At 33.9% G+C, this 26,904-nt stretch overlaps 1 protein-coding gene across 30 annotated transcripts in view; it reads left to right on the top strand.

The window, feature by feature from the left end:
- Window positions 1–26,904, top strand: part of Sox6 (SRY-box transcription factor 6) — a 559,037-nt gene that overhangs the window by 149,023 nt on the left and 383,110 nt on the right. Inside the window, exon 1 of one of the 30 annotated variants that reach the window (XM_063251838.1) lies at window positions 21,589–21,685. The exons of the other annotated variants lie outside the window; for them this stretch is intronic. The gene's annotated coding sequence lies outside the window, so the exon portion shown is untranslated. Of the gene's footprint in view, window positions 1–21,588; window positions 21,686–26,904 lie in introns of those variants that run through there. 30 annotated transcript variants of the gene reach the window in all.

The following is a 26,904-nucleotide window of genomic DNA, read 5'->3' on the forward strand; positions in this document are numbered from 1 at the left end:
TATTTAACCTGGTCTCTGAAAAGAAAAGGTACAATAATATTTCTTGATTCTACGTCAAAACTATTGTCCAATTTGATGTCTTTTGTCTGTTCGTCTCTTTATCATTATTATGGCTGTTTTTGAACATGTTTACTTAAGGTAGTGGGCATTTTGAAAGGGCAAAGATAGGAACTGAAATGACATTAATGATTGCAGAAGTTAATTTTGATTACATGATAATATGATACTTCAGGGATATGAAAAGAAGTTTAGACTACTAATAACTATCTCTTGTTTGTACAGTTTCTGTTATTTATGCAGTGAAATTAGACTTACTGGCTGCTAATGTCCAGTCAGAAATGAAATCAAGATAAACTGCCCATCAATACAGCAAAAATCTTTCCATTTCATTTCTTTCCTTCTATGAGACTGGAATATCACTAGTCATTGTGTTTGTGTTAAATCTTTATAGAGTTCAAATATGTTATCTTGCTGAACAATGATGTGCTGATTCACTCTGAGTATTTCATTCTGGTGTACTTGTAACTAAATATGAACAATTGTCTCTATATTTGTTTAAGAATACAGCGAATGTCCTTCTTAGACTTGAAGTTGAGCTCTACAGTACAAAAAGAGACATGGTTCAATGGCTTTGTATCAGTTTTGCCATACTTTTTCTCACATTGTCACTAAAATATTCTCTTTGTTATCTGAATAAGACATCTGCTGACTAGCCTGGCTCTCTTTACCTGATTGTGTGAAAAGTCTTGGTTAAATCTGTTAGGCCTTGGAGACTTGGAATCTGCTAAGTGCTACTGAGCTTGAAAGACATAATGTCCTTAGTCTGTTTTGTCTCTTACAACGTCTTACAGACGCTTTTGATAAATAACCCTGATATAGGTATGAGATAAGCTAAAGAACGCTGTATGCTAAGCAGTGACAGATCTAGTAGATTAATTACCTCTCAAGAAATAAAGTTTTCTCATATTCTAGAGGGGTTAAACAATGCAATACAAAGATTAATATCTGACTAACTTAGTTATTTTGATACAGAAAGTCCTACTGCAGAGAAATCTTTAAAAAAAAAAAAAAACAACTCATTCCTGAGAAATCTAGAATCATATTCCTAACTTTCACCGCCTCTCCTCCCCGGCTGTCTTTTTGGAGGAGGTTAACAGACTGTTCTGCCCAGATGTGTGTGGATGTGTTTGGAGAGTTGTATTGAACGTACCCTTTTGCCACAGAAACTAGTCATCTTTAAATGTCAGCTTCAATGTTGAAATTTTATGAGAATGGAAAGGAATACACATTTTCAGTTATTTTAGATTGTCCTTTGGAAAATGTAGTCTGCTGCTGTTGTCTCAAAGTTGGATGAGTTTACAGAATTTTTAAAAATATCATGGAAAGCAAATACAATCCGCAATTGAACAAGAAAAGAAATTACCTTTCTTTAAAAAATCTTAATAATTATAGCACATCAATCTTAGTCATTTTTTGACCTTTCCCTCAATTTATATTCACTCTAGAGATTTTTTAAAAATTCTTTTGTCTTGTTTGTTTTATTTCAAGCATGATTTACCTTTTCACTAGAGCAGGAGCTTAAAAAGGTCAAAGTAGGAAGAGAACAATTACTATTGTGACAAGTGTCAATTAGTTTTACATTATTCAAGATACAATATATTTCCCAATTACTGTTTAAAAACACAGCAGTAGAATTCCTTTTGAGTTTGATTCACTCTGATAAATCCTGGAAAAAACATTAAAAATCCACTCTTTCTTTACCACCCACCTTATGTATGAATTTATTCTTTTTAAATTAAAGAGACTAGCTCTTTGGATTGTTCTCTGACTTGGAACTCTGTTGAAAACCTTTTATGGTGTACTAGGAACTCTATATTGAGTTGATCAGCTGTAGATAACTATTATCATGGTGCTAATAGTACCTAAAGGAAGGGCTCTGGAAATGGGCTTTAAGATACTATATGGTTGTAAATGGTGGTTTAAAGTCAAGACAAATCCTGTAATAGCATTTTCATAATTATTGTTTAGATGTCAAATACTTGGGAGATTTTAAATGTCTTTTCTAGAAAAACAATTCTCTCATTTTAGAACTAAAACAAGGTATTTAAGTAAGCTTTGGGTTTTTAAATTTTGATTTTTAGAATTCTTCACTCTGATATTCAAGTTTAATTCTTGAAATGTATCTCTTTTGGTCTTGATTTTGTTTTCAGAGAAATAGCAGAGATAAGCTTTTCATTTAATTGTAATAAAATACTGCCCTAAAGAAGAAAGAAATACATTTTTTACTGGTTTATATGGAAAAGCTTATAACTGTAATAATATTTTAACTATAGTTTGTATAGACCATACTCATTTAAACTCTATGCAAATCTTTGTTACTTCAGGGCAAACAAGCTACAAAACCATAATGTGTGGTATAGTGAGCATACACCATAAATTTGATAATCATACTTGTGAATTCATCGTATTTTATATAGGAGATCGCTGTAGCATTATGAATAGTAATGTGCAAATGATGTGAAAAAATGTTACCACACTCTTGAATGTTTAGTGATTTTAATACTACTATATTATTTTGTTTTGTGCTAAGTTGCACTGATTGATAAGTGAAGTTATTATAACATCAGACATTTTACACTGGCATTAAGCATGGAGTTTCTATAATTCCCAATGAATCTGGCATGTTAATATAAATATCTTTTTGTGGGATGGCAGGAAGCATGCTGCCCAGACTACACATGTTATGCGGCCGTGCCTGCCTCTGCTGTTTAGAGAAACAGGAGTGGGAGTCTGTCTTAAGTGAAAGTGAAAAAAGGCATTTGTTTAGCTGCATGGCAACACAAATATTTCACTTAGAGAGGACTGACAATGCATCTCATTATGTGAGCGGCTGCCAGCTTGTAAAAATTTCTGTTTAACTTTTCCATAGTAGTTGAAGGTGCTTGTGCTTAACTGTTTGAAGCCTGGCATCCAGGTCCTTCTTCTTACCCCCTGATTTTTTGTCTACTGTTGATTTTCCCCTAAATCTCTCAGAAATAGATGAGAAAGTTAAGGACACCTGGTCCATAGACTGCTATTAGGAAAATGTGGGGAAGTTTGCCAGAGTGAATTCTGCTTCAAGCTAGACATATGTCACTTCTTCCCATTTTTATTATTCCTGATGTACTTTCCTGAAGGCTAATTGTTAGGTTATTCTTCAACAGTAGAAACATTCTATAGTCTTCATTTTAAGTTGACAGTTACTTTGTTTGCTACCATTGTCTGAGTAGAAGTCTCATGTTCTGAAGATAAAACTTATTTTAAACTCTCCAATTTCTCCTGGTGTATTTAAACCTAGGCTTTTTTTTCTTTTTCTTGGAGTGTTAGAAATCATAAGAAACAAACTAATGATGATTAATCACATTATTTGCTTAAAATGTTCTATTTTATCAATTTTGGTCTAAACAAGATAAAGAAATGTTTTCTAACCCAGGAGTGTTTGAGATCAAGAACTCTTGTTGTGATTTTTGCCTTGTGTATGTTAATTTTGGTAACTTTAGTGAGACACTTGTGTATACAGGGAGGACAAAATACATTTTAGATGCCTCTGATTGCAGTGTACAAGTGAAAGATTCTCAGTATTTGCAAGCATAGAATGATGTGCAAGAATCATCTATCTCGTGAATAATCAGGAAAATGCAATTTTTCTTAATTTTATTATAACTTTTAAAGTTGTGGCATCATGAATTTTAGTTTCTTTAAAGAACTCTTTAAAATGTATTTTACTCTTTTGTGATCAAAGAGAGTGCTGATCAAAGAATAAAAGAAATAATTTATAATGGGCAATGCATTTTAAAATAATATACTAAGAGAGTTGAGGGGGGATCTCTGCATCAAGAAGTAAGTTGTTGCCATTTTTCTTGTACTAATGTCTGCGTTAGGTTCTGATCCATATGAATATATTTATATTTCTCTCATAAAATGGTTGGGGCATTTAACATTGTAAAAATAAGCAAAGCATTCAGATGTGGCAATTAGAAGTTTATTCTAAAATAAATTTTCTCTCAAATTAAATTGTTAGAAGTTTGTAATAAAACATTTTCATCTTCTTTTCTTCTACTGCTTTCTGGTTCTTAATCTATTCAGTGTCTGTGTCTGTGTCTCTGTGTCTCTCTTGCTCTCTGTCAGTGTAGATGTTGGTCATCTTGGATAAGAGGATACTTTTAAATTTGAAAACTGTGGCACGTCTGTAAGGCAGAAGCCTGAGCTATGTGGAGTGGAGGAAGGCTGTAAATGCCTGCCAACTATCTTTCTGACCTCTTTACCCTACCACCTTGATAGCAATTGTGAATTTTTGTTATATTAGTCATATTCCAGCTCTGTGTCCGGGCCTTTCAGATGGAAAACACAATATGCTATCCTTTGACGGGATGGGCCAGGGGTGTGGCTGGCTCAGAGGCAATGCAGTTATAGTCTGGAGGGAGCCCAAAGTAAATATTTTGACATTAGCTTTCTTGTTAATTAGATTGTCATGGTTAGCCTTAAAGCGCCAATATCCAGATTTTTAAAAAGTATTTGTATTTTTCAGTTCTCTGTTATTTTGCTCAGTTCTTTTTCATCAAAGCTGCTCATTCCCTCTTTCAGCAGGACATGCTTCTACTTTCTCATCATGCCTGGCTTTAGAGTAGATGATTTGATGCAGTAAGAAGGGGCAATCACATCTACATAGAAGGTTTTGAGTCTTCATTTTATGGTTCAGAGAGGTAGACATTACTGTTTCTATATTTTCTCTGTCTCTTTAACTCCCACCATGCCCATACAATTACTAGCTTAGATTAAAGTACATGACAGTGGCATTATCACTCTCAGAATGTTCTGTCACAGACACTATGGCCCCTCAAATGAGGGAAAAAACAAAAACAAAAAGGCCTCAGATTGTATGTTATTTTTCAGTGCTTAGCAGATAGTCAGCATCCAATAAATATTTGTTCAGTGAATAACTTAGTGAAAATGTAGAAATCATTGACAAAATGTAAAGTTATTGCAAGATACTATAGGGTATTACTTAGTATTGTAGAAACCTGAAGTCTGATTTCTGTGATGAGCAGATAACTTGTTGAATTGAGCATTCTTTAATTTAAAAATAAGTTGACAGATTTTAGACTTTTCTTGCTAGTATAAGTTAGCTATCAGTTGTTTCCATGAAACCTTCAGTTTTTCAAATCCATTATTTTGTAAGGCAATGGAATCGTTTAAAATGTCATTCTTGGAAAACTATCTAAGATTCAGAATAATTTTTTATAGTAGCAGAGAGACTAGAGACATCTTGGAAAGTTCTGTACCTACCTGTAATTTTATATTTCCTTTGTTAAAAAATAATGTTACAAACATGCTGGTCTGTGGGCAAGTCAGCATTTCTGGCAAAACTCTGTTTCTGGACATGAATTATATTTCTGTTAAAGTTTAATTATGAATTACTAATCAGATATAGTTCTACATGTGAAGGTAGACTTTTCAAGCTGACCACCATAAAAATGACTACCAAACTGGCTTCATTCTTACCTTAGCCCACTGGGATGTTAATGCCTTATTATATAAGTTCTATTATGCTATTCATTGTACAGAGTCAGGCAGGCTAGTGTGAATTCTTTAGAAAGCTACATATTGAGACAAATATTTTCTATCACGTGCTAAAATTTGTGTTGAATATTTAAAATCAGGGAACTGTTTACAATCCAAATACTACCAGTCTTCTTTAATGCTGGTATTAAAATATTCAGGAGGCTTTTTTCTACTTTTAGATTCTCTTTACTATTATTTGGCCTAATGCCATGCCATTAGAATGTCAGATAGTCTTGAGGTTTGCTGGTATTTCTCATGATTGTTCATCTGTTCTGCCTGCATAATCCATTGTGTATATATATACAGATGGTATATATTTTATTTGGTGCCCCAAAGGTAACAGGAGTTTTTGTGGGGCTCAGTTATTTTTATGGTGAAAATTTTTACCTGTTTAATTAAGCAGATAATTTATACATCGATACTGTTGAACAATAAATTTCCCATTATATAGGAGTTTTACTTCATATTTCATTACTCATTTTCTAAAATATAAATAACAAAAAATGAACATGTATCTTGACTATCTTTGCGTATAAGAAGTCCTTTGCTTTATGCATCACAAATATGTTTACTGCCAAAGTAGTCCAGCGTACATTATTTATAGATCTCAAAACCTTCTAGTTTTGAATAATCTAGTGTATTAAAAATACAAGATGCTAACAAATGGGGTACATGTATGTGGTGTCTTCATCCAAAATTCTCTAGATAGTGTCATAGAAGCAACTTGGATTTTTTTGATGTATTTCATACCATTTTCTTCTACTTGAAATACTTCTTTCAAGTATATTTATTTGAAGAAATTCTATCTATATTTCAAGAATCAGTTCTTAGTAGTTTTCTATGATCTCACTTTATGTGAACTCTCACTGCATTTTGTATCTCACTTTTTGAGCTTTTCACAAATTATCTTGCAGTTTTTGTGAGCAGTCCTTTCTATAAGTTTGTGATTGCAATTTTTTTAACAGGCAAAGATATTAGGTTTAATCTACTTAAGTAGCTTATATGACCATATAATGCCCATTATTCAATACACACTGTGCATAATTCTGAAAATCTCCATATTCTTAATCTTTTTCGTAATTTATTGAATTTGCACTGCCCTTCTTACAGATAGCCTGTCTCACACTGTTCGTGCTGCTTGTGTTTATAGTCTTCATGTTATCCTGGCTCTGAGGCAAGTCAAACTGAAGTAATTTGTAGATGAGTCAAATAAAGCATTTTCTAAAAATGTGAAGTGTGTTATTTGTCATGAAATCCTAAGCAGATCTGGAGCTTCTGAACGGCCTGAGAGAATGAAGGAATTGGCAAGTTGTCCTCAGGAATGTGGACTGTGACTTTTTCTTTGTTTCCACCCTAGCTAGCTAGGAGTTTGCTCCTATCAGTGCTCTAGACATAAGCACAAAGTAAGTGTCTGAATGAATTTGACATCAGTGAATATTTCCTCTGGTACCAGAGCCATTGTACCCATACATGGCTTTTTACTCCCCCATTCTTTGCATTTATGTTTTTCTTTCACTTCCTAATATTCTCTCAGGAAAAAATGGACAACCACATTCAATTCAAGATGTAAGTGGCCAGTGTAGTTTAATTTATCATTGTTTGTAGCGCATTATCTTTAAAAATGTATAAGTATTTTTAATTCATTAGATATATGAGTTGTTACATCGAAACTTCATTTAAAATAAAAGTAAGAATACTGGTTTCTTTGACATTATAAAGAAACTTTTTATAGCTGGCTCCTAAAAATTTTTATAGTGCCTGGGATCCGTGAATAGAAATGTCTCTAGGTGGTGACTGAAGGTAGGCCTCTACCAATCTTTGCCAGTGTTCTAAGGATTTAAACCTAACATGCCAAAAGGAGAAATGGCAAAAGGGAAGAGAAGAAAAGAAAGAGAATTTGGGGGCAGTCATCTCTGGAATAGAATTAAAGTTACCAAAAGAAGAATCCTTTTGTTTTTATTTGCATTAAGAATTGCTAGTTTTATAGTTTGTGTTTTGTGACTGCTTTTGCAACTGCTTTTGCAAATGCAAGAAACAATTCAAAGAATCTTTGCTGTGTAATTGCTGTTACAATGAAGAATTTGCAACTATTTTTATTTCTTCCCTTGCAAGTACCTCGTTGTAATAATTATTGAAAAAAGAGGTTTGCAGGAATCATACTGTTTACTATTTTCCCTGCTCAACATTTGTTCTAGTTTTCTTCTTAGGAACAAGCCTTCTTGCACTTTTGGTGTATGTAGTTGAGGTGAAGTTGTCTTACCACCCAAGTCCTACTGAGTGGGCATTCCATACACTGGAAAACAGTAAGTGGTTCAGGAATAAACATAGTTTTCAAGCCAGCCCAGTGAGACTCAATCCTGAGGTTTTCACTGGAATTGGTGGAAAAGAAGGCACTGTGTTTCTGAGTTTACCAACCTGCTGCCCTGGTGGTGGTCTTTGCCGTTAAAGAAGGAGAGTTGCCTGGGAGATGGAAGAAGACAGAAGCTTAATCACATCATTTTAGTACCAAATTAAGCTGTGTTAGAGACCAAGATTTTTTCAGTTATGTGAATCAATACATTATTTTTTGAGAAGCTGTTTTAAAATGGTTCTTCTCATTTACAACAAAAAGTATTGTAATGAATACAACTAGTACTACATAACTTTCTGCACATCTGCAGCATGCATGATATGATCTGAAGAATTATTTTGGTGTCTACTGGCTTATCCAATATTTACAATTTATTTACTGCACTTTATTTTCCATTGTTAACATAAATTCAATGGAAAATAAAAATAGGTACTTTTATTAAAATATATTTATCCTATTAGAATAAGACTCTTTTTAAAAAATTTTCTCCTCATATTCTAGGGTATATATTAATCAAATTTGGTTTCTGTAAGTAGCAAACCTATAGTACTTTGGTCATAAATTAATTGTTTTTTCTCTGGAGCTTGTATGTATGCCCCTCATATCTAGGAGTCTCAAATGTAAGTCTTTCTTTTGGCTGTTGATGCTCTAATTAGGAAATTATTTCATTAAATTTATTTAATTATTTTATTAAATTTACAAAAATAAGTATATGAAAGTAATTATTGTTTAAACAAATAGAGTTTTATTGAAAACATTTTTAAGGATAAGGAATATATTCATACTCATGTTTATAAGTAACAAACATGTAGTACTTTGGTCATAAATTGATCGTTTTTCCCTAGCCCTTATATGTATGCCCTTCATATCTAAGAGTCTCAAATCTAAGTCTGTCTCTTGGTCATTGCTCTAATTAGAAATTTATCATGTTCAGAGTTTAGGATTTTAACAGTATCTGAATGTAAGGCTCTTTTAGAGCCATCTGAAGATTAAGCCTAGCTTGCAAAATTTTTCTTCTTTTTGTGACGTTGGGCATCAAGAAACCAGGCCCAGTGCATTCTAGGTAAGTGCTCTACCACTGAGCTACACTTCTAGCTCTTCCACTGCTGAGTCTGTCTTGGAGTCAATTACCATATGGACTAAACCAATTGAAACAGTAAGCCAAATTCAACTTTTCCTCCTTAATAATCCAAGAATCTGGTGTTCTGTATCAGCTATTTTGTTGTTGTTGTTTGGCACCAGAGATCACCAGGCAAGTACTTGAGTCACTGAGCTAAATCCCTGGCCCTGTGTCAGTTATTTTGACAGGAAAGTGACTGAAATACACATTTGTTGTTTTAATGTGAATACAATAAAAACCTTTGAAAAAAGTCTTAAAAAACAAGAAGGAAAAAGGTAAAATCTTATATAGTTCTAAAATTTACCATTTATCTTGTGTCCAGGCCTCGTTTACATCTTTTAACAAATACTTTAAGTAATTGTCATCCAAGCATATTCTTTGTTATTTTCTTAATGTTATATAATAAATATTTTCCTCCATAAAGAGCTTTCCAAAATTTTTACTGACACACTGGGAAGCCTACTGTGTCTTCCCTTTAAGTAAAAGTACAATTTGGGCTTTATTTGATGTCAATTTTTGAAGCCCATTTAAGATTTTTTAATTTTAAAATTATTTGATACATTAAAATTATATATCATTACAGGGTACATGCTGATTTGTTTCATATGGTGCAGTGTGAAATGATAATCAGTTGTGTTAATATGTCCATCATCTTAAATCCTTACCATTGATTCTTCTGCTCAAATGCAACTTTGTGCCTTTGACCAGCTTCTTCCATCTCCCCCATCTTCTAGCACATCTTAACATTTCACCAATAATTCTGAATTTTTCTGTATTTTTTTTATCTAGTGCATGTATTTAGAAGTTTGTAATATTTTTCTTCTTTAACTTGTGTGATATCTTTGGCAATTTTTTTTTCAGAATTACCTGGCATAACTGGGATGCAATCTACTTGTTCTCAATGTATTTTTGTTTACTGTAGAATTAGTTAAAATTTGAGAGATTTAACATTTCTGCTCAGAAATGAAATTAGTCATTTTTTTCTTCCTATAGTAGCTTTCTTTTGTTATGGAATTAAAGGTATTCTAACTTTATAATGAGAATTGAGAGTTATATACATTTGAGCTGAAGAAACATATTACCTCCTTTAAAGTCTTTTGAAATTTATGCTTGAACTGTAACTGGTAAGAAAATTATTTTTATCCTTAAAGAATTTTAAAACCTTAACCTAAGATAGCTGAGTTTTGGGTGTTGTTTAGAGAGTATGGATTGAGGTGAGGAAGGGGTTTAGGGCGACAGGAAACAGAAGCATGGAAATTGTCTATACGTGTTTATAATAGCAGTAAAATTATTAGCAGTGCAATTATCTTTGACTATTTTTTGGCAGAGCTGTGATGTAATCAGTTGGGATTAAGAGAATAACAAGCTTTTATTAGGGAAGATATTAATTATCAGAGAAGGAATTAACTGAACACAGAAGATGACTCCTGAACCAAATGTGGAGCCAAACATTATCCATTTAATGTACCTAATGCCTCTGTTAAAAGCAAAATAGTAGAGCTTTTCCTTCGCACTTCACAGTTACCTTCAGGCTGCATTTAACCATTTATGGTATCATTCTTCCTCCAAAACTCTTCTTGGAGTTAATTTTAGTCATATATATATATTCTCTTTAAAAACCTGACTACTTGGCAAATTTGAGGCCCTGAGTTTGATTCCTAGTACCCCCCTCCCCAAATATGAAGAAGTCAGTATTGTGTCGCATGTAACTTGACCCATGTTTCATTTTATTTTGTAGAAAACAGTTTAACACAAATATTAGGAACTCTTAGGTTTGGGCGTCCTGAATATCTGATATGACTAGCGATTTGATTTCTTACTTTCAAGCAAACATACTTATTTTAGCCTATTCTTATTTTTCTAAATATCTAATGGCTTAAGTCAACACGTTGTACTTGAGCATGTACCCTTTACTAGCTATGCAAAGACATTGCTTTCTTTTTTTTTGGTAGAGGGCAGTACTGAGAATCGAACTCAGGACCTCATGCTTGCCAGGCAGGTGCTGCACCCCTGAGCTAAATCCCTAGTGACATTGTTTTTAAGGGGACTGATTTTCATTTTCCATCTTTTTTCTTATGGTCCTTTCCTTTTCTAATATCTACATGCTTTTGTTTCCTTCTTTTTTCCTGTCAATTAAAGAGACTTTTTAAAAGGACATTTTGAGTTAAGCTCCAGATGTTTCCATTGAGAAGAATTAGAACAACCCTCTGAACATAGCTATTGTTTGTTTAGAACCCAGTGTTAATGAGGGCACAATGCTTGTCTCAATTCTTATATGGACCTACTTTTTACCTTTGTCATGTTCTGTGGCCCTGGATTGCTGCTCTAATACTTGATACTTTCTAAAGACCAGGTGAGAGAATTTAGTCGATCAAAACACTGAAACACCAGTGCAAACTCCGGTCTTGCCTGGTATCATCCTTTTTTATAAAAGGCAAACTGTAATTTAGGGCTGTGCTTTAAAATAAAATTTTTATTAAAATTGGCTATAAATGAATGTGAGAGAGTAAAAGGGATTTAAAAGATTTTATTAAAATATGTTTTTTATTTACAAATTAGGTAATTCTTGAGATTGTTTTCTCCATACTGTATATTTCATTTTTAATATCTTTGGACTCAAGATTGGGTTTTGCTGGACTTTACTTCTTGCTCCTCAGGTTTTAGTGGCTGCTTTGGTGGCCCCCAGTGTCACTGCTGTCTTACAGGAAGGAATGACTGAAGGCCCCTTTTGGAGATCTGCTGCATTTTCATTATTCAGAGGATAACTGTTGAATGGTGGCTACAGGATAGTATTTTCGTTGCGACAGGGTTTAAGAGTTTGGCTCAGTGATCATTCCTTCTGCTACCACATGAGTATTTGTGAGTGAAAGGATTGGTAACTGGCACAAAGTATTTCCCTAATACTATGTGTAGGGCTCCTGCCAGATTTACTCTGGGGAGCTGGTAGAGTCATCATGGACGCTTTCCTTTTGCTGTTTATGATCAGAAACAGAGAATTTGTGGAGCTTGTAATGAGCTGTTTAAATTTTTAATCTAGAATGCCTTCATGTGAAGTGTCTCCAACCAGTTTTCTGGGTTTTTTTGTTTGTTTTTATTTTTAATAAAGGTATTTGAAGAACAGTGGCGGTGTGCCTGAATGGTGGAGTAGGGTTGAGTTTTCTTAACACTGATTCTATTGCTATGTCTGCTGTAGTAAAGGACTATCAAATAATGTTTTCTGGTATTCTGAGGAGTGAAATTGTCTATACTTTCTGAGAGACAGTGATGATGAAAATTCTGAGTTCAGCATCCATTAAATATCTCCTCAGACTTAGGTACTTCTGTATGTAGAGGGAAGCCTTCTTGAGACACAATGGCTGTAATTTTGAAGTCTTTTAAGGTATAGCTGTTTTACAATAAATCAGTACACAGAAATAAATGGTGAACATGTGTTCACGATGTTTTAGGACTAGATTAACACTTGCATTTTTAAAATTGGAAATCGATGGAGCTGAGATGAGATGGAGTTGTTTGTAAAATAGTTTTTAAAAGTTTTCCTCACTTACTAAAATAAAAATGTCATCAATCTTGAGTAGTTTTTGAGACAACATTTTTGTTTTAAATGCAATGAAAAGAAGCGTCTGTTGAAGAACTTGAGAAATAAAAAAAAGACCTTTTTTGCTAAGGCTGATATTTTAAAAGCTCCAATTCTTCATCTTTCCCTATATTCACATATATTCCCTATATTCCCTATGCAGTTTCTCAAATGTTCTGTTCTTGACAGGGCGTTTAGCCTCACCCCAGGATCAGTCATTTAACTTGCCTTGGTTAATGGGATGTTACCAAATGTGACACAGATGATTGTAAAGGTACTTGTGCTTTTGACCTTTATTTTTTCTTTCTCTTTTTCTCCTTCCCTTCCCTTCCCTTCCCTTCCCTTCCCTTCCCTTCCCTTCCCTTCCCTTCCCTTTGTTCCTCCTGTCTAATCTCTCTCTCGCTCTGTCTTTCTTAAACTGCTCCTTCTGCTTCAGCTTCCAGAATAGTTGGGATTACAGGCCTGCACCTTGATATCCAGTTGTATCTCTGCATTTCTGTTCATACTCTTGCCTTTTCTGTCACCACAGAGTAACACTTGGGCTATCCTGGTGAAGGACAACACATGTGGACACGGTTAGTTACTCCTTTGTCCTTGCCATGGCCATCCTAGATCAGTCACAGATTAGCCACTACAGAATATGTTAGTAAACTCAGCTAAAACCAGAGACATACCCAACTGACCTGCAAACACGTAAGTTAAGTAAATACTCATTATTTTCAGCCACTAGATTTCGGGTTGTTCAAAACTGCAGCATTCTGTGGCCACAGATTTTTTTTTTTTTTCCCATACTGGAGACTGAACTCACAACCTCACATTTGCTAGGTAGGTGCTTATACCACTAAGCTAAATTCCTGGTCATGGCCATAGATATTTGATAAAATTCTAACTCTTGTTTCAAAGGACACAATTGGTCAAATGTTACTAACTATCTTATGTAATTTCTTGCTATCCCACTGACAATATCTATTTCATATTGGTTTTCAGAAATTCCTAGATCAAGCAATTTAGTGATATTTGTATGAGACTTGAGTATATTTCCTCTGTAGGGAATTGTCAAGATATTCCCACACCATACTCATCTAAAATACAATGGTTTTGTAGGACACAATCATATAGTTCATAAAACAAAATAAGGCAGAAAATGCAAGTAGGGAAAGTAATTAAGTATATATAGTAGTGTGACAGAGGAAAAATAACTCCCAATCTGCTAGATGTCAGACATGCCCAGTTTATATCCCCTAATTATTGAGGCATTTCAAGAATAAAGGAGGTTCAGGGTAAGAAAAGTTTATTGAGGGAAAGCTCCTGAGAGATAGGAGGGGTCCAAAAGTGGGTTGCTACAAAGGTTGTTTCCTCAAAACTGTTCTATAGAGCAAAATCAGAAGGTGAATACAACACGAATCAACTTTAATTGGTTATCTATAGGGTTAAAGTATAGTCACTTAGCTAACACATATGAGTCCAGTAGGGAAGGGAGGCACGCAGCAAGAGTGTTTGGCTAGCACCATTAACTTTAGCGTTTCTAACATAGAAAGAACAAAGGGATTTTTTGGGAAAGGGACAGGAAGGAATGGGAGAATGGGTCCTTATATTCTGGTCAACTTCCTAGGTATCTGATACCTACCTGGCCTCACTGCACTAAGTATTGCTAATTACAGTATAATTTCAAGTTGCTGTTTATCTCTTAAGGAGACTTGCAGGTCTGGCCATTGTGTCTCCATCTTGGGGCTTGGCCTTCAGATGTGTCTCCAGCCACAGTGTTGATGTGTTTTAGTCTTCTGCACTGACTAAAGGGGCTCATACCTGTCTGTCTATTAATTTCTATCTAACTTAGCTGTCCATAATAGTAGGAAACAAGTGAATGATCATGTGGTGTATGGTGACATCTTGGCTGGACCCACATATACAGTGATGATCTATTGCATCACCTCATAATGTCTTATCTGTTGTTATTTAAGTTCAGTGTATGATGCTGACATGATGGTGACATTCTGTATCTCTGTTGTTATGTGTTATATGACTGTACATCCTATGTCAAGAATCATTTTTGATTAGCATAATGTAATTTTGAGTGCAGTTTGTAAAATGGGGAAACATGTGGCTCAGAAAAACAAAACTCAGTTGTTCTTGGTCCACTAAAAGACAACATAGTGTAAAAATTATTGCTGTGAGTAAACACCAAGCTTTCAGACCTTAATTCTCTTTATAGTCTGTAAATCCAACTTGCTCAAGAAGGGAAAAAGTTGGCTGAAAAGAGGCAAAGGTAGTTTTATTAGGGACACTTTTTAAAAAAAAAATTCCTATGCTTTGAAATAAACTGTAATTTTTTTTTATTTTCAGACTATAGTAATGTATTTTATTCACATTCTTTTGTGATTGGGAGCAGTTTGGTTTTTTAGAGATTATATAAAAAGTAGCTGTCTGAGAGTCCTCTGGACAGAAACAGCATTACTGAACATCTTAATAGTTATGGCCTTCCATCCATCTGGAGCTGTACATGGAGAAAGCGTGTTGGATGGGGGACCTGCACTTGGTTAATTCATCATATTACTTGGAAAGGTCCTTATTATTTTGCACAGCAGTGTGGTCACCTGGCGGTAGGTCATTAGCATTTTTGTCTTCTTTTCCTCACAACAATGCACAACATGCTAATTAGAGGATTCTGAAAGCTAAGTAACCTATTTTAAAATCAGACATTTTAATTTGCAGCTTTAATGGCTGTTTTTATAATAACTGGCTTTATTGGGGGTAAAAGCACTTCTCATGTTCTACTAGCAAGGCAGACTATAACAGAAGCTGACAAAATTAAAAACCTCATAATGGGACCTTTGCCTGGGATGAAAGGCTGTTTCATAACAATTTCCTTTTGTTCTTTGTTTAAGCCATTACTCTAAAAGGAGTCTCCGATTAATCTAAGTAAATGCATCATTACAGTACTAATCCATGTCCTTCTGTCGGTGTCTGTTTTAATTAAATAAGAAATGCTAGCAGAAAGATATCACGCACAAAGCTGTGATTGGAGAAAGAAGCACTGGTTGATCAAGGAAAGATTAAAAAGGGCTTTACTGTTTTGTCCATTTGCATAACTCCAGATGCCACAGTGTTTCAAGGAGAAAAGAAAACTTACAAAAGAGTTTAACACATTTCACTCATAGATTTAAAATGATGGGGTTTACCAATGAAGTTCTAATCATCCAATTTATCACATGTTAGACATTCCAAAACAAGGGGCAGAACAGCTTGGGGTATGTCTTTCAAACCTTTTATGTAGTATTGTGTTGTACTTGTAAAAACATACCTGTTAAATCTGTATGTATGTGTTTTTATTTTAGGTGAAACTGACAGTGAGACCTGTCCATAGATTTGTTTTCCTTTTTAAAGCGTCTTGAAACTTTTTTAGTTTTTTTTTTGGACATGGTTTTCTATTGTTGATATGTGAAAGATTTACCTTAGTTGTTAGCAATTAATGGCGCATTTAATAAATTCTTAAATGACAAATATTGCTATGTTGATACACAGAAATTCCTTGTAGCAGTAAAGTTGCAGAATTCCCGCGGTGAGATCTTTCTCCTTATACAGGCCATTATTTGATGTAATGAAAAGAGAAAGTGTGCAACAGTGAGATTGTTAATTAATTTAGCCTAACAAGATGAAGATAAATGAAGCAAAGCACAGATTGAATGAAGCAAGAGGTCTTATTTACAATTTAATACATTTTTATATAATGCAGATTTCACTAGGCGACAGACAAACAGACCCAACCCCCAATACTCTCTCACAAAAAAAAGGTACACCCCCGCCCCATAATTCAGCACCAAAATCTTGGCTTGATGTTACAGAAAACATGTCCTGGGCTTGCACATAGGAGACATTTTCACAGTGAGTAAATAGTGCGCTGCTAAGAATCCTACACTGGTTAACCTTAATACCAGTATTTTATTATTCTTGCTATAGATGAGGATGACCATGAGAATAATTATCTGGAAATGTTAGAGTTTTTTGTTCTCTAGGTTGTCCGAAGACATCTTGTTTCAGTTATTTAGTAATCATCATTTTACTTTAATCGTCTTCCGCCAAAGAATAGAAACTTCAAAGTGGGAAAGAAAAAAAGAAGAAAAAGAAAAGTTGGATGCTTTTTATTTGTGCTTGAATCTGTAGCAGTTGTACAGAATTCTTAAATTAGCATTATTTTTAAAGTCTCCCTTTCATAGATTAATGAGCTTTACCCAGTATTTGACCTTTTATCATGCTTGCTTTCTGCTCAGAAGTACTTCCTTCCTTCCTACTGTAGCTAGAAAAGACTGTCTCTTATCTTATGTTACTGTAGGCAGTGGTGACAGGCTCTCTACAAATGATGTTATTATGGTCACTATGTTTTTATCTCAGAGGTCAGGAACAAATCCATGCAACTGCTTCTAAGAATTTCAATAAATAGGACTTTTATCCAGACAATCGCCTTTTATGTTACTTTTAAACAAAACTACTAGTCCATCAAGAGTTTCAAAAGAAAACAATTCTACAGAGTGCCGGTATGGCCCGCACAGACCAATCATCATGGCACCCATTCTCCAGTCCTTTATTTTTCAAGTCCACAACAATAGGTTGTTGATTCAATGGACAAGACCAGAACAATTAAGTTCTCTGTTTAGCAGCAGTGCAGCATTTTAATGCCCTTCTCTAATAATGGTCTCATTATTGTTATTCTAAGACTGGGGCTCAGGAGGAGGAATATTTGCTGGAGGTACGTCATTATTTTGCAAATTTCGATTAGCTCATCATGTTGTCTGTAGTGTGAAAATCGTAGCTAATTAGGGCAGCCAGTTAGACTACCAGCTTTTGAGCTTATGAGTTAAAAGGTAGCATACTTGATAGGCCAGTGATGTGAAAAAGGTGGTAAAAAAGAGGATTAGAGCAGTTGCCTTAGTAACTCCAACTTCCATCTGTGAGGGAACAATGGACTTGTGTTTCTCCCCCACCTTGGTGTAAAAATTGGTTTTGTTTTGAAAGGACAGGGTTCTTTTTTATGACAATCTGGAATTCAGCCCAATGGAGGGTAGTTTTAGTTGTTAGGAAAGACCATTGGGGATAGGAAAGATGAAAGGTCATGGTGAGCTTCAAGGACATGAAAGGTTGTTGTCTCATGTAACAATGGTAGATTGTTTTTTTTCTAATATTTCTAGCCAGCCTGTAAGTCAGGTGATGGAACAAATACCTGCAGTTTAGTCAGGTGAAACTGGAGGGGGTGGGGGAAGGAAAGGAGAAAAATGGGGTAAGAAAGTTTGTACAATGCCAAAAAAATAAAAGCGTAATTCAAATTTGCTTCTGTTAAACAAAGTAAATATTTCTTTGTCACCATCTCTGAGATTCCAGTGTGCTTTGGATGGTTTGCCTCTGTGGGCCATCACGTCTCTGGGAAGCACTCCAATGTGTTAGGAAATGTGATTTAAGCTTTCTTCCTGAACTCCCAGGAGGACCAGTGATGTGATACTTAACATAAATTTAGTTGTTGTAGCTTTCTCACATTATTGGTGCTCTTAAAAGGTTTTCCTTCAAATGCACACAGAATAAAATGAATGATAAATACGAAAGAAATTTGTTTCACCACTTTACAGGGTTTTATCATAAATTCTATGACTTCCATTCCAGAAAGTTTACAGGAAACTGTTTAGATGTTGCTGCAATAGCAACACAATTTTTTCTCTATGTGCATAAGAAAATGCACAATTTCAGGAGCTATTGGGAGGTTTTGTGTACAGAAGAGGTGATGCAAAAGGACTGAAAACATTACTATTTTCTTTTTTAAAAATCACTTTCTCTGGGTTTAAAATACTTTCATTTCAGCAAAATGAGTGGCTTCTCTTTTCCCTCTATGCCAATACCAAAACACTTGGTTGTGGTTGTTACTGATGTGTATGTCTGTGTTTTGCACACATGCCTTAAGGAACGAAGGGAATGTAGGAATAGTGTATTGTTTCTTTTGTAAGAAAAAAAAAAGACTCTCTTTGCAAGATCTAAGAAACTTTAGTGTTTTTTCTTGTCCATTGTCCCCAGACAACCCTTGGGTAATTGAAGCTGGACTTGGTCCAGAAAGATTTTCAAACTCTTTTAATTCTGGGTCTTTGTTTTCTTTTTTACAGACAACCAACCTTGTTTTTGTAACCATTATTCTTTTAAGAAGGTGTGTCCATTTAATTTATTGTAAATATCTCATAGTCCTGATGTAATAATACGAAGCTTCAGAGCTGAAGGACTAAAGTGATCAACTAGCCAAATTCTTGTATTTGAAAAGCATGAAAAGTGAGAGTGCATTGAATGACTTGTTCAAGGTAATTGAACTACTTAGATATAGATAAAAGGTTTTTATTTGCTTGCTTAAAAATAAAAATCTGAATTCAAAGGAATAATGAAAAATAAAAATTATAGGAACACATTTGATTTATTTTAGTGGTTGAAAGAAGATAGAAGAAACCTACTGTGGCAGTGAGTAGATAGGATTTTTGTTAACTATTACAACTCTGTTTTATATAAATAGAGCTTTTCTCTCGCTGTTAAAAAAAAAAAAGCAAAGCAAAAGCCACATTCCTCTTCAGCATAACTGGGGAATGGTACACCCTAAGGTCCTAGTACAGGGTCCTAAGTCTTCAATCTTTCTGGACTCAGACAATTTAAACACTTTATTTCAACGTGGTAAATCAGTTAACTTTTGTTTCTTAGTTTTTGTGTCTGAGACAGCAAGCTGATATGATGCAACTTTATTAAATGAGACATAAGATTTGACACGATTGAAAAAAGTGTACATTTAGCAGAATATTTTACAACTGTAAATTTGTTTTTATTTACATGCAGTTACTTCAAAGCAAATATCAGTCACAATATTTACATCAATATAAATGTTGTGGTTTATTTTGGATTGATTTAGAGAATATTTAGAAATTTTACACGATGTCTAAATATAAAAGAGAAAATAAAATAAGCCATAATTTCACCTTATTATTTCGAACCAAAGAAAATTACTGTGTTATAGCCTTTTAGTTCAGTATTTTATCTGCGTGTATGTGATTTATACTTTCTTAAATAATGTAAAACAGCAACTACAAAAAGTCCTTAACTTCATGTCCTTTGTGAATATTATTTTGCATCAATTATAAAATATGTAACATCTTAACCAGCGATAATAACTCCTTATATTTATAGTACTTAAGGTTTTACTTTATATAATACTTTGTGATTTTTATAGTATTTATGCTTTTTAAATGGAAATTAATCAGATTATTTAATTTTTAAAAATAACCCCAGAAGACACACACTACATGTTTATTACTTTCAGTTGCAAGGCACAGAAAAGTTGAGAAAGATGAAAATCTAACAAGTGACTGAGAAGCTAGGAGAGATTCAAGTCTTCTGAATTCTATTAGCCCAATGCTATTTTTTGTTTGTTTCTTCACTCTAACCTTCTCCCTGGGTTAAATGTCTTTTGGTTGACCTTTCTTTTCTTTTCCCTTTTTTTTTTTTTTTTGTGGTACCAGGGATGGAACTCACACCCTTGTGCTTGCCAGGCAGGCACTTAGCCACTGAGCTAAATCCCCGGCCCTTGGTTAACCTTTCTTAATAGATTTCATGAAAATAAAGACAAACGAATAGAGTGAAAAAATTTTAAATTTTATTTTATAAAATTTATAGTCTGCTATTTCAGTCCTCAAGGGCTTTCCATTATTCTTTTTTCCATAATCATTGTCTTTCTTTATTATGAACATGGGCTTTTGAAACAATTTGTGAGATCATTGCCTGCTATCTCCATTGTTTGACTTTTTCACTTATTGATGATTTCATGTTTCTGATGTGTGTCTGTGCAAATCCTATTCATTATAGCAGGTACTGAGCAGACTAGCTAGGGTTGTTTAAAATGGGAACAGCCCTGGAATTAATACAGTAGGCAACATGCATTGTTAGCCTAAATGTTAAACAGTGGTCACCAACAGGTATAGTCCATTATAGAAGAAAGGCATAAAATAGTTTAAAGTGATTTATAAATCAGACAAAGTAAAGTAAAACAACAACCAAAATAACTCGACCAAATGATGCTCTAAGCCACAGTACAAGCATATGGGGACCACAATGTAACCTTAGACACCAAGGAGAGTTAAAGAACTGTTCCAATTTCTGAATGGTCTACACTAGGAAAATTACCAAGGCCATTTAAGGATCGTAGAATCTTAGTTACAAAAGGTCAAGGTCAAACTAGCAAGAGTAATTCTGAGGCCTAAAGAGTTGTGTTGAAGTCTGTCTTTCAGGTCTGAAATGGTTGTGGAAAAACATCTCCCAAACTTTTAAGGTATGTAAGAGTTATCTGTTGTGCTTAGGAGCTCTAGAGTGGACTCAGGTGTCTGCCTTTTCATAAACACTTCAGATTATTTTGTTGCAAGAGTTTACAGATTACATTTGGAGAAAATTGCCCTAAAGCCTGGGATGACATTTATTGTAGGATAAGGGACCTAATGCTACAACTACTGAGAGGCAAGGCATTTAGAATTTGAAAGTCAGACCTTTCCACTAAGAGAAAAATGTCTTCAGCCCAGGGCCAAGTTGTGTTTTTCTGCATGTAAACAAGCAGTAAGCAGTGGCTAGTATGTGCTGGACTGCATTGCTATAAACCTGTTAGATTTTTCTCTTCATGTGTCTTGTTTCCTGTGTTTATGACCTACGTACTTTTGTAATGTGTAACAGAGTTATAACCTGTTAGTGTAAAAAAGTAAGACCGACTGTTTTTATGTGGCTAAACGCCTTCATTTTTACTTTTTGTTTGTTATTTGCATAACTAAATTTCTCCTTTTCCTTCCCCCTTCATACATTGATTAGCTTGAGTTGGGCAGACAGCTGCTGTAATGCTAAGGGTTAACCAGAAGAGAATTACAAATGAACTATCTAGAAAGTTGATTATTAATCCAGCTAGAGAAGAAATATCCTTTTACTTAGCAAGAATGAGTATCCAAAGAACTGATAATATTGTTCAGGCAGTGGGGTGGAATGGCAGAGCTTGGTAAGTAAAATAGAACATAAAATTAATCTTTTATACCCATTTATAAATGAGTAGAATGTTATTATATTTCAATAATGAAGTCTAATATGAATTTTATAAACTGCTAGAACAAATCTAGAAAGTTCTCATTGTGTTTGTTAATGAGGTCCCTACGTAGGCTATCAGTAGAAGTTAACTGAAAGATATTTACTTAAGTAGATAAATTTATTTAATTTGAATATTTTAAAAAGTACATGATTAGATTTGTGATTAAGAACAAGGAAGTGGGCATGGAGGAATGATTACTAAAACAATTTAAGTCCAGACTCAAGTAATATAAACTGCAGAATCTTGAGTGACAAAGTATTTTCTTTCTCTTTTTTTTCCCGCAAATTCTGGGTTCACTGGTGTTAAAATATAATTTAAAATATAATGTTCACATAATGATTCAGTGAGTTATTTTTCAGACTTCTGGGTAACAAAAACTGTCATAGGTTGTGGTAATTTTTGGATCCGGGACTAATTTCATCATAATGTTTAACTTAGAGACCTTTCCAAAGATAGCTTTTATTGTATTTGTGAATTGGAAGGAAGGAGAAATGAGAAGATCTGTGCTATTTGTACAAAGGAAATTAAGTGAAAAGATATGATTTTAATAATGTTCTTCCACCGAAGACTGCTCCTTCTGTTGTAGCAGAAATTTGCGTGTCAATATTCTAGTCTATAAGGTTGAAGTTTTGCATAGATTATTTGATATTATAAAAATGAGCCTTTAAAGCATAATATGAACTGTAATGAATATTATTGAAGTTTTATGTAACTATAAATTACTTGAATGTAGCATTGGTATCTTAGAAGTTAATGATCATACTGCACTTGACTTAGATTGAAATTGTGCACAAATAAATGAAGAATTTTAAGCTTTTCTTTAAATGTAGTATTTTAGTGACAAAAAACCTTAAAGTAACATTACGTTATTTAATGTTTAAATGAGCACAGAAAAATGTCTTTTCAGAGACCATAAATTCAATGTTGGAAATATGCTATATGTGTTCATGTTATATATATGTATTTGTGACTGTATATAATAAATATGCATTCAAAATGCCACAGTACTTAGCTCTTTTTAAGTTCTAATGTTCTGGCCTATATTTAGGACTGAGAATAGTAGACCATAGTAAGTGAAATAATAGTTAAAATATATGGAGCTCTTACAGCTAACTGTTGTGTTTTATTTCATTTAATCTTTATATCAATTCTGTGTTTGTTAGGAACCTGTGAGGATTATGGTGTATATGCAAAAACAAAGATAAGCTAATTAGAGAGTCCCTGATCTCTGCTATTAAAAGTCTGGAGAATAAAAGCTCAGGAACCAAAACGTACCAGGGGGAAACATACCTAAATTTGATATGCTCATCTTAAAGTCTGGGAAAGAAGAGAGGGGGGAGAACCAGTTAATTCTTAGCATTCATTATGTAAAATTTTTTGTGATAATTTATTTATATAAATGGTAAACTATATCAAGAATAATATAATAAATATCTATGTGTTTATAAGAAATAAAACTATCTGTGAAGCTGAAATCCTTCTCGATTTTCTCTTTCTCTTTCTTCATATTCCACGCAGCCCCTTTCTTGAACTTGGTGTTTTTTACTCTGTCCTTTTTTTTCTACTCAGAATTAAATTCCATATCCAGTGTATTGTAGGAAAAATCCCTCCTCCTATTCTTTGGGATCCAAGAAATACCTTTGCTTATTTTATTATGCTTGACGCTTTTCTTGGTTTCTTATTACATTTTATTTAAAACAAAACAAAAAATTCTTGACATACAAGACCCTCGCCCTGAAGAATCTGGCCCTCCCTGGTCAGTGTGGGCTCCTCCTGGATTTCTTCCACTTTTCTTTCTGACACCGCTACTGGACTGCTCTCCTGTCACTGCCACAGATCATTCAAATCCTTCCAGATTGTTTCCTTTCCTAAATTCTTCACATGATGCTGATTTCTCAACGGAAAAATACCTTTCCAGTCTTGATGAGGATGCTTCCCACTCATCCTTTGGGCCCTGTGTCAGTGTCATTTTTCTAGAGAAATCTGAGTCTTTGTAATTCAAATATTTTCTGGTTGCAAAGATTTGACTCTTCATTCTTTTTATTTTATAGCAGATATTGTAATTTTAAGCCATGTATCTATCTGAATAAGTTTTGTGTAATGTTTGTTCTCTTTTTACTGGCGTGTTTTGTCTTGGATGCTTTTATAGCATGCAGCACACTTGGTCTTGAACATTACAGGCATTCAATAAATATTTGTTGTTGTTATCAGGAAGAGGAATGTAGTGAATGGGAAGGAGGAAAAAGGGAGATTGAGAAGAAGAAAGAAAAGTACATAAAAATAAAGTTCATTGGTTTATACTGCTTACCGTTTTTTGCAGTATAATCTTTCAGTTTTGTGACCTTAATTTGGGGAATCTGCATTCCTGGACATAGGAACTAAGTTTTAAAATTATAAATTTCTAGTAGCTATGATCCTATTATGGGCATGAAATTTATGGACCCTAAAAATCTGGGAAAATTTAAGAGTCAGGAATTTTTAAAATGCTGTGATTTTATCTTTTTCCTTTTTTTTTATCGGTACCGGGGATCGAACTCACGACTGCCTGCTTGCAAGGCAGACGCTTATGCCGCTGAGCTAAATCCCCAGCCCCAATGCTGTGATTTTATTTGCAGCAAAAAGCTATAAGGCCACTTGTAAGAGTTTTAAGGTAGATAACTAAAATATTCAGAATGGTGACAATTGCTATCATACTGCTATATAGCTTGATTTTTTTTTAAAAGGAGGCTATAGGAAGGTTTATAAAAAAGGAAGAAAATGAAGTTAATCTGAGAGGATGGAAGAGTTTAAGAAATGTCAGAATATACTTCTGTTGTGTTATATGTAAATCTTTGCTGGCATTTGTAATTAAAGTTCCTGGTAAGAGATTACACTAAAGTGTTTTATGGGTGATGGGGAAAAGGAGATTAAAAAAAGAATGACGATAAAATTTGATTTAAATGTCTTGGTGTTAAGAGACTTTGGAATTCATAAAGTGTCTTACTTATAGAAGGTGGCATTACTATTGGTAGCATTTTGTTTTATTATAGTTTATGTGATTAAGTGAAGCCTTTGTATATTATGCAAAATTCTTACAGTAACCCTGTGAGATAATTAAACTAAGGCTCTTAATATATTTGGTTTACATCTAGGAAAACTTGGACAGAGATCAGATAGCAGCTAGAAAAACTTTTTAAAAAATTTTCTAGGTATAGGCTTCTAGGCAAAATGAATAGTCATGTCATCTTCATCCCTGTCCAAAAGATTTAAATATTTCAGTTTTTCTAAAAACCAAGATATTTTAGGTAGATGTCCTCCACTGGGATATCTAGATTTAAAAGTTTTATATGTCTCCTAATATCCTAAAGATGCAAAGTAGATAATGATTTTCAAAGGAGATGAGTAAAAGCATCTAATTAATGGGGAAACATTGCTAATTGTATATATATATATATATATATATATATATATATATACACACACACACACACGCACATATATAATTATTGGATAAATCCTTGTCTGATGTCTTAGGGATCCAATAAATACAAACAGATATGAGTTTAAAAGAATGAAACAGTGTAATTTGGAGTAAATGAGTTATAATTCAAATGAAACCACGTGATAAATCAAAAGGGTAAAAGCCCTTTGGGTACAAAAGTAAGTGAGATGAGCTAAGTGCTTATTTGAAATATTTTTTTCAAAGAAAAAATGAAGGGAATGTGTATGTCACATACATACATGTTTTCAGGCAAGTGCAGGAATTTATTTTGAACAAGAATGCCAGGAAAAAGTATCAAGAAAGCTGCTGTGCATTCAGGTGGAAGTCAAATTTTGTATGTTTCAGTTGCATGAACGGTCTAATTTGGAGAAATTAATTTTCTCACACTTTTCTAGGGTAGTTGTCAGACTCTTCCTTTAGGTTAAAAGAACTAGGTATGTTTATTCTGAAAATCGGGCTTTAGGAGGATCACAAACCTATCTTGAGATGGATAGAGTGCTGCTGGCGGGAAACAATACATATAGCAGGCGGGGTGAGACCCAAAGTTAGGGGGTGAAAGTCCCGGGGCACCAGAATTGCAGGCAAGGATCACAAAGGCTTTTGTAGGATATGGTTAGAAGAAGAATCAGTAGCCTTCTTTGTTGAGTGAAGGTCTTGTCAATATTAAGAATCAGGGAGAAAGATTAAAATGCTGAGATACTCTCAACTACATTATTTCAACATCAAATTTTATAAAAAGATGTCTCCTGTGAGAGTTACCTGGTAAGAGAGAAATGACTCAACAAAGGCATATTCCTGTATCGTAATCACTTCATGAAGAATGGCCTTCATGAAAGCCAAGTTTATTTTCTGAGATGTTCAAGTATAGGAATAAAAAAAAATGCTGCTGTTTTTACCTGTTGACAGCTGGTTTATAACTGGCATCACCCCTGCTGACTTTAGACTTTACAATGTAACCCCAATCCTTACAAGTATTGGTGCAAGAGAATGCAACTGTATTATAGAAGGGAAAAAATCTGTTTTTCTGTATGGTCCAGATCTGGAGGATAAGAATTTTAGGGGTACAAGTATAACTCATTGATAGAGCACTTATCTGTCATGCACAAAGTTCTGGTTCCATCTCCAGTATTGCAAAAAAAAAAAGAACAAAAGTTTTAAAATGAGTTACAGAGAACATTTAAATTAAATAATTAAATAAACATTTTTAAATTCATTTATTTACACTTATAGGTTTCAGATCTCTGGTTATTAAGAAGACAAGATTACATTTTTAAGTACCATGGAGGTTTTCTGTCATTTTAGTTTCCTCTTATTTTAATTTAATTTAATTTTATTTTATTTTTGGTACCAGGTATTGAACCCATGACCTTGTGCTTGCTGGGCAAGTGCTTGATATACTGAGCTAAATCCCCAGCCCCATTCCCCCTATTGAGATAATACTTTGTTTTTTAAAATTAAAAACATTTAAAAATTATACAAGCAATATACAAATACATTCTTGTTGAATAAGAATGTCACATATGGGGCAATCATTAAACATTTCTTGACTGAATAATTGTTTAAAAAGAAGGAAAATATCTTCAGTTTCTTTCTCCAAATGAATTATGTTTCTCTTTCCAAACACAACTATTATTTTCAATTTGCTTTTTAT

Source organism: Cavia porcellus, unplaced genomic scaffold (genome assembly GCF_034190915.1).
Source record: "Cavia porcellus strain 051 isolate PalLab524CR breed Dunkin Hartley unplaced genomic scaffold, mCavPor4.1 scaffold_6, whole genome shotgun sequence".
NCBI classification, from domain to species: domain Eukaryota; kingdom Metazoa; phylum Chordata; class Mammalia; order Rodentia; family Caviidae; genus Cavia; species Cavia porcellus.